The sequence below is a fragment of the Leopardus geoffroyi genome, chromosome A3 (assembly GCF_018350155.1).
Source record: "Leopardus geoffroyi isolate Oge1 chromosome A3, O.geoffroyi_Oge1_pat1.0, whole genome shotgun sequence".
Lineage (NCBI taxonomy): Eukaryota > Metazoa > Chordata > Mammalia > Carnivora > Felidae > Leopardus > Leopardus geoffroyi.
The window spans coordinates 121324961-121333460 of record NC_059336.1 but is presented as its reverse complement, the minus strand read 5'-3'; the positions used below and the strand labels follow the sequence as shown (position 1 = coordinate 121333460).

Genomic DNA, 8500 nt, shown 5'->3' with positions numbered 1-8500 from the left:
GCCTCCGACTCCTGATTTCTGCTCAGGTCATTATCTCATGGTTAGTGGGTTCGAGCCCCATGTGGGACTGTGTGCTGATGGCGTGGAACCTGCTTGGGATTCTTTTTCTCTCTGTCTCTCTCTCTCCCCCCCTCACCCCTCCCCTACTGGTGTTCTCTCTCACGAAATAAATCATTAAAAAAAAAAAATGATAGCTACTTTACTGAATGCCTGTCAATTCACTTGATCTTTCCCTAAATCAAGGTAGGTGTGTCCCCTTTAGTCAGGCACCCTTAAAATCCGTTGCCACATATTCTCCCCAGGTTTTTCTAACAGTTTTTAGAATATTAAAAAAATTTATTTTGAGTATGATTACACACCTGCTGATTCTGATTCTGCATAGCACCCTCTGGCTCATGTTGAGGCTGACCCCTGGTCTTGGGAAGACACAGTAAGACCTAGAACACAGGAGAGAAGAATTTTGTTTTCTTTAGGCAAAGGGAACACTAAAAATCATTCCTCTCCTAATTGTAGCCCTAGATCATGCAGATAAACTGTATGTTCTATGTAGTATCAATTTAGAAGACGTCTATTCATTTGAAACCAGTCAAAACATAGGGTGGTGTTGGTTGGGCAGTTGAAGGCCCCAGGTGTGTGGACATGGCATCTCCTGGGGACCCTCCTCCTCCCTGACCTGCCCTCATCCTTGGCGTCCCCTGCAGGAACAAGAAAAGGGTAGGGCCTGTTGAGGGAAGTGGAGCTTTGAGTTTCCACCCCGTGCTATTTATTTATTTATTTATTTATTTATTTATTTATTATTTATTCTTTTTTTCCCCCAGTGCTTTGTTTTTAAAAGGACGCCCCCTTTTCCGTCTTGCAATACTCCGTCTGGTGGTGGGTTAGCTGGCTGGGGAGGGGCTTGGGGGTTCAGGAGTCGCTGTCCTGCATCTTGGGGAGCGCACACAGCCCACCGTGGAGCCCCAGGCTGGGTGGGTGACCCCATAGCAATATGTGGGGGAAGCGTAATTACCCCTTTTGAAACTGAGTCTTGGGGGGTGCCAGGATTTTGTCTTTGTTTGTTTTACTTAGGGACTTTACTACGTGGCAGAGCCAGGATTCAAACTGCTTTCTGCCTTACTAAGTCTCTTCAATTTACTCTCTCCCCTCAGGGATCCTACTATCTATGGCTTCCAAGAAAGTGTCTACCTGTGGTGAACATTTCAGGCCAGAAAAATTAAAAGAATGGCCAGAGCTCGAGTCAGTTGCTTTAATGGAGGTAAAGTAATGTGGCATTTGGGGACGTTATTTTGGCGATGGGACATAAATCCCTTGAGAGGTATTTTGTCTTGGTCACGGTTGGATTCCCTAGAACTAGAACAATGCCTGGCAGAAGCAAGGCACTGTTAAGAATTCACTGAATGGGAATGATCCGGGACCAAATTTGACCAAGAGTGGTTCGAGTGCCCCTGCTGTCGCTCACTAGAGGTTCAGGACACCCACAGGGCGGTACGGTGGGTGGGTACAGGCTGCAGTCCCGGAGCTCTGCCGGGGGAGAAGCCAGGTCTGGGCCCGCCAGTTGATTCTGCCACTTAAGGGTCTGGTAAAGCAATGATTTCCTCATAAAGGAAGTGTCATTATTTTACATGATCCTATAATTTGCCTCACTGTTGTCCTTTATTTTGCTCCTTTTGCAGTGGTAGCGGTAAAAGTGGTGAGACCTTTAAACATTTGTGTCTGTGCGCGTGCGTGGGCATGAAACGCTGTGGGTTTCAAAAGTGCTGCCAAAAGTCATTAACATCTTCCTTATGTTTTCTGGCAAAATCACAAAGAAAGCTCGGAGCTATGGAAGTCAAAAATGTTTATTTCCTTAAACAAACAAAAAGTAGTTTGAAAATCAGACACATGATCAATATTATAATATATGCTGATAATAGGATGGGTAAAAAAAAAATGTGATTTTCCACGATGTTTGTCAAAGTAGATGTTTCTACTTCTCCAAATAAATAGATTGATTTGTTCTAAGTGTATAGTATCAGGGGAAAACACTTAATTGTTTTACATGGTTTTTCAATTGCCGTCTTAAAATGAGTCTAAGAAGGAGTCAAAGCAAAATTCTGCTTACATCAACAAGATAGTTTTATTTTGAAGACCTGAAGAGCTGTCTGAATATTATTTTAGATTTCATGTGTTGCTGTTAAATATATGAGTAACAATGCAACTCTCCTTTTTGAGATTTCTTTTATTCACAGATTTGTTATCTGAGTTTGGGGTCTAGTTTGTTTTGACGCATTCACTTGAAAGAACTGAAAGAAGAGCCAGAGATTGAAAAACATAGTTTTAAGAACCTGTATTATTTTACACTAGTTCTAGGTAATAGCATATCTCTTCCAGATACTGGATTTTTATTGTCTTTCCATTTGTTCCTTCTTAGTCCTATAAGCATAAAAGTTGGACGATCAGTTCATAGTGATCCAGATGAAAAACCCTAAGGTGATAAATATTGAACTTGGGTTCACAGAAAATCGTGTTTGAAAATTTCTCTTAATAACACAAGAAACAACAGCTGTTGGCGAGGATGCAGACAAAGGGGAACCCTCTGGCACTGATGGCGGGAATGCAAACTGGTTCAGCCACTCTGGAGAGCAGGGCGGAGATTGCTCAAGAAACTAAAAATAGAACATCACCCACCATCCAGCAATTGCACTATTAGGTATTTACTGAAAGGATACAAAAATACAGATTTGAAGGATACATGCACCCCGATGTTTATAGCAGCATTTGTCAACTACAGCCAAACTATGGAGAGAGTCCAAATGTCCATTGACTGATGAATGGATAAAGAAGATGTGGTATATATACACACTGGAATATTACTCAGCTATCAAAAAGAACGAAATCTTGCCATTTGCAATGACATGGATGGAGCTAGAGTGTATTATGCTAAGCAGAATAACTCAATCAGAGAAAGACAAATGCCATATGATTGCATTCATATGTGGAATTTAAGAAACCAAAACAGATGAACATATGGGGAGGGGGAGAGAAGAGAGGGAAACAAACCACAAGAGACTTTGCATGATAGAGAACAAACTGGGCTGATGGAGGGAGGTGGGTGAGAGACGGGCTAATGGGTAATGCGTGCTAAGGAGTGCACTTGTGATGAGCACTGGGTATTGTATGTAAGAGATGAATCCCTGAATTCTCATGAAACCAATATTGCACTGAATGCAAATTAACTAAAATTTAAATTAAAATTTTCCTTAATAAAAATGTTACAAAATATTCTTTGAGGTATAAGCAGATTTACAGTAAAAGTATTGGTAAAATACAATGAATTTTGTCATTCTGTTTTGTTTCTTTAGGATTTACATCCTGACATTCAGTTCTGTAATTTTAGGTGTTAGCTAGAGAAGACATTGATGAAGCTGTTCATGCAATATTATTTAGAGAAAATTACATTGCCAAGGTAAGAGTTGGCTACAGCCTGGATTCTAAGTATGTTCCAGGTAAGCAAGAGTGGTGCAGAGCAACACGGCTAAGAGGATGTCACTGTGTCACAGAGATTCATTTTTCTGAGAGAATGAGGCTCCTCTGGTTGATCTGTTTATACAACATAGATCTGAATTTATGCCACCTCCTTGCAGGGTCACTGAGAGGTCTGGATTCCTAGATCTGCCCGTAAAGGATCTGAGAGATCGTTCTAAGAGCTCCCCCTCTTTGTTCTGGTACTGAATAGAAATTCTTTCTGACTAAAACTTACCTCTTTCTCATATGTTCCCACATCGAAAAGGGGATATATAAAACCACCAGAAATAGTATTTAAGGGTAATGTCCAATTGTACTCAGAGTTACTATGAAATTAATAAAGTTAAAGGAGTTTTCATTTTAATGAGATTGAAATTTGGTGTTACAGTGGTACTTTAATGTTTGTGTTCTAATTTACAAAGGAAGTTCACGTATATTTTCAGCTAAGCATCAAAAAGAGGTAGATGGGGGGTGCCTGGGTGGCTCAGTGGGTTAAGCGTGTGACTCTTGGTTTCGACTCAGGTCATGATCCGGTCATATTTGAGCCTGGCAGTGTGGAGCCTGCTTGGGATTCTCTGTCTCTTCTCTCTCTGCGCCCCGCCCCCCACTTGCTCTATCTCTGTCTCTCTCAAAAAAATAAACTTAAAAAAGAGCGGGGGACACCTGGGTGGCTCAGTTGGTTGAGCGCCGACTTGGGCTTAGGCCATAATCTCATGGTGAGTTCGAGCCTTGTGTCAGGCTCTGTGCTGACAGTGCAGAGGCTGGAGCCTGCTTCTGATCCTGTGTCTCCCTCTCTCCCTGCCCCTCCCCCTGCTCGTGCTCTGTCTTGTCTCTCTCTCAATAATAAACATTAAAAAAAAAAAGGTAGGTGGGATTACCCTCCTATAGATTCAGACAGAGGTGCTGGTGTAAGTCTAGCGCTCTTTCTACTCTACCAGTTTTGTCACAGACTTTGATGATGAAGGCTAGAGACATGCAGTGGGTGACAGGAATGCTTTGAAATCCTTAAAAAAAAAAAAAGGAGTTTCATGAGTTAGAAGTGGTTTGAATGTGGTTTAATCTCCAGGCACACTTCTGCTTTAGAACCTTTCATGGGTTCTTCCTGCTGTATGCTTTCAGGTTCCCCTCCTGAACTTTATTATGTTCTTTGATTATCTTATGCTAGGACCTTGCAACCCAAATGTGTTGAGAGTTTAAAAGTGGGAACAAGTGTTTCTCCCCCTTATTCAAATGACAATAAACGGAAACCTTAATAATTTGTTTTCCTTATTTGTATCATTTCATTAAAGACTGGATATGTATTTTCAGCATCTGGATATTTTTAAGGAAAGAAGAGGAGAGGTGTTACATAAAAAATGGATTGAAAATGTTGCAGAGCCTGTTCAAAGAATTGCAGAAAAAGTAATTTCATATGGAGGGTTGGAGAAAATGAAACAAGAGAATCTTGAATGTCTTTTAAAGCGCACAAATAAAATGGTACTGAGAGTTCTTTGTTTTCTTAATAAAGTATACTTTTAAGAGTTGGGCCAACATTTTCACTGGTTATTATGCAAGCAGTCCTGACATTATTTTTGTATTTAAGATGAATTCACTGAATTGTAATACAGCTTACTACATTTTTAAACTTGAAGTTTCAGAAGGAAGGAATAAAAGTATTGATTTGGAACTAGATTTATCAGGAATGCTTTTAAGTAAATGTAAAGAGAATAGCAGTAGCTTAAATCATAAGGATACTTATTGTTCACTTAACAAGAAATTGATGGGTAGGTGGTCTCACTGTGGGTTTTGGCAGTGTAGAAATGTCATTTATCACCCAGGTTTTTTCCTATAATTCTTTTCTGCTATCCTTAATATTTTTGTTTTTTCCTCATCACTCTTACATTTGTAAGCACATTTGGTTACTTACAGCTTCAGGTGTTAGGTCTGTGCTCAAGACAGGAAGAAGGAGTAAGGAGTGGTGCCAGGGTACCTTTATCTTATACCTGATCTGGAAGCAAAGAGTCCCCAGAAGCTCCTAGCAGATTTCCCCTTAGATCCTCTTCGCCGTAAATGGGCCACATTGCAAGTCCTAGCTAGAAGCAGGGCCAGGAAAGAGAGCGTAAGGCATTCTAATCTTTCAAGTAGGAAGAGAGCAAGGGAGAAGGGGATTCCATGCTATTCAGTCAGTCAAACATTAGGTGTAGGGACCATAGCTTTCTACATACTGTTCCTCAATTTGGCTTTATAAAAGAATAAAGTTTTGCTGCTGCTTTTGGAAATTTTTCTGTTTTAACCTTGAGTTCAGGACCCTCTTTTGGAATTTAGGTCTGCCTAAGTTCCCAGGTACTTACTGGAGATCTAGCATAGTTTGCCTGGAAAGTTAAGAGTATTGGTTTGGTGAGCAAAATTTCTGGATATGAACATTAAATACTTCTTTCTAAGCACTCTAAGAGGCAGAGCTCAGTGTCAAATCCAGGTGTCTTTGAAACCAAAGTGCACAGGCTTACCGTTGTGCTCAGAAATGTGATTGTACAAGTACAGGATGGGGAAGCCATGCCTTAGAAAAGGCATGTGTTGAAGTCCGAGTGGTTAAAAAAAAATTTTTTTTTTTAATGTTTATTTTGAGAGAGAGAGAGAGAGAGAGAGAGAGAAAGAGAAAGAGATAGTGCGAGCAGGGGAAGGGCAGAAGGAGGGAGATAGAGAATCTGAAACAGGCTCCAGGCCCTAGCTGTCAGCACAGAGCCCAACGCGGGACTCAAACTCACAAACTGTGAGATCATGACCTGAACCAAGGTCAGATGCTTAACCAACTGAGACACCCAGGCACCCCTGGAGTGGTTTTAAATGACAGTAAATTCAATGTGAGTTGACTATGGGAGCGGACTTCTAAGAAAACATCTGGGCTCTTAGGCTGTATTGAGGGAGGCAGTGCTTGGAGTGGGAAGCATCCACCGTGTTGCTATCTTGTCACTCCTGATTCACACTGTAGAGGGGATCTTCAGCAGTTGCAGAACCTTTAGAAGAGGGTGGGAGCTTGACAACATCTCCTGGGAGGAAAAGTGTGAAGAAATATGGGTTATTTAGTCAGAGGAAGAAATGACAGGAAGGGGGATGAAAACGAAACATTTAAAAGACAGATGGGTGGGTGATGGGTAGATAAATTTTGTGTTGCTTTGAGGTAGAGTATTAGTGTCTCCAGTGCCAAGGCAGATTTCAACTCAGTCTAAGGACAGACTGGTGGTTAGAATGACCAAAAGAGTACTTGGCTGGCAGAGCAGAAAGTTCTCAGACTAAGGCTAGTTGATGACTTCAGACTAAACTTGATGATTACTACCTCCAGAAGGTGGCCAGCTGTCTCTGCAGTCTAAATTACTTCTGAGGTTTCTTCTAACCCTTTGAATCTATGATTTTCTACAAAAACAGAATAAAGCATTTGGCTTTTTTGAATCTTGCAAAACACATTGTATACAGTGATTTGCTCTTAGGTGTATTTTTTTTTTCTAAAGGAAATTGTATTTGGAAATCTTTATGATCCTGAAGTATACAACCCTTTTTATATGACAAAAAAGGACCCAAATTATGGAAAGGTAAGTAAGTTTCATTCATTCATTCATTCATTCATTCACCCTTAGAAGCTCTGGGGTTGGGGAAAACCTAGTCATTTTAGAAGTCTTCTAGTTATCCTGTATTCATTAAAGAAAGTCCATAAAAGCATTTCCTCTGAGTTTTAGATTAGGAACCCAAGGTAATTTCACCTACTGGGAAAATTACATGTGTGTGTGTGATAATGTTTCTGCTCATTCATTCTTCCATTCACATTTAGCAAACTGGAAAGGAAGACATGGGCAGCAAGACATGGGTGTGACAAGTGTCACAGAATTAGTACAGGGAGCAATGGCCTGAGAGGCAGAGCTCCTTGCTGTGAAAGGTGGAAGGAGGGATGCAGAAAAGGCTGCCCAGAGAACTAGTAGTTGGGCCTGTAATGAGTGTTCACGTTTTAAACTTGCCAATATAGGAGTTAAAATTTTGAGATGTAGATTCAGGTTTTTTACTCCTGTGTAGGAAAAGTACCCACCAGGTAGCATAAGTTATTTAAAAGTATGTGTGTGGCTCTGAAGAAAGAAGTGGTTGGTTTTGCTTCTCTCGGAAAACCAAGGCAGATCACTGTTATGAAGATAAGAAGGTTCCTTTGGCTCTGAGAGACTCGCTAATATGGTGTAGGTTAGTCATTTTGCTGCCTTGCTTATCCAGTAATTGTTTACCTCATACATACTTTGGGGACCAGCATTGGGCCAGGTGTATGGGGGAAAATAAAGAAGGGGAAAATGGTTTCTAGTCTAAAGTGTAAAGTTAGGAATGGGGAGGAGAAAACCACCTCTCTCCACAACCTCTGTACCTCAGCCTCTCGACACTCACCCACACTGAGGTTTACCTGCCCTCCTGTTCTCACAGACCCTTAAAGACTGGTTGTCAGCTCTCCCAGGAGCACTCTTACTCCCAGGCCACTCACTGCCTTGCGCTACTAAAGCATCCTCTTCTGACACCTCTCATGACTAGATTGTCACTGTATATGATTTTCTGTTCTAGACAGAGAGGGTCTTGAGGATAGGAACTCACTGGGAGGTGGCACCCAGTGGCGTCAGCACATATTTATTGACTGGTGCACTGATGCAGTAGAAGTCTTGATGGAGTGTGCTACTTCTATCGGGAGGCCCTCCTTCCAGTCAGCCACTTATGACTCAGTGAAATGTCCTAATGTGAGACAGATAACCTTTACCCTTTCCCTGCTCTATGGGTTGACATTATTCATGGGTCGACATTATTCATGGGTCATTAATCTTTGGTGTACAGTAAGGCCATACTCGAATGCTTCAGACAGACTTAGAGAGCTTAATACAAAGCACTTGGATCCTCGAAATTATTTTTCTTGTAGGTTATGTTGCCTTTGTTTTGTGATTCCCTGTTTAGAAGATGGCAAGAGATGGATGAAGAGAAGAGAGCTGTTTTTCAAAATAAG

The 8500-nt window shown here is 41.2% G+C and overlaps 1 long non-coding RNA gene across 1 annotated transcript; it reads left to right on the top strand.

The window, feature by feature from the left end:
• Window positions 1–3166: 3166 nt before the first annotated feature.
• LOC123581461 lies at window positions 3167–8500 on the top strand. The gene is made up of 3 exons (XR_006703746.1): window positions 3167–3445; window positions 6990–7070; window positions 8417–8500. It is a non-coding gene; the product is annotated as an uncharacterized LOC123581461 (long non-coding RNA).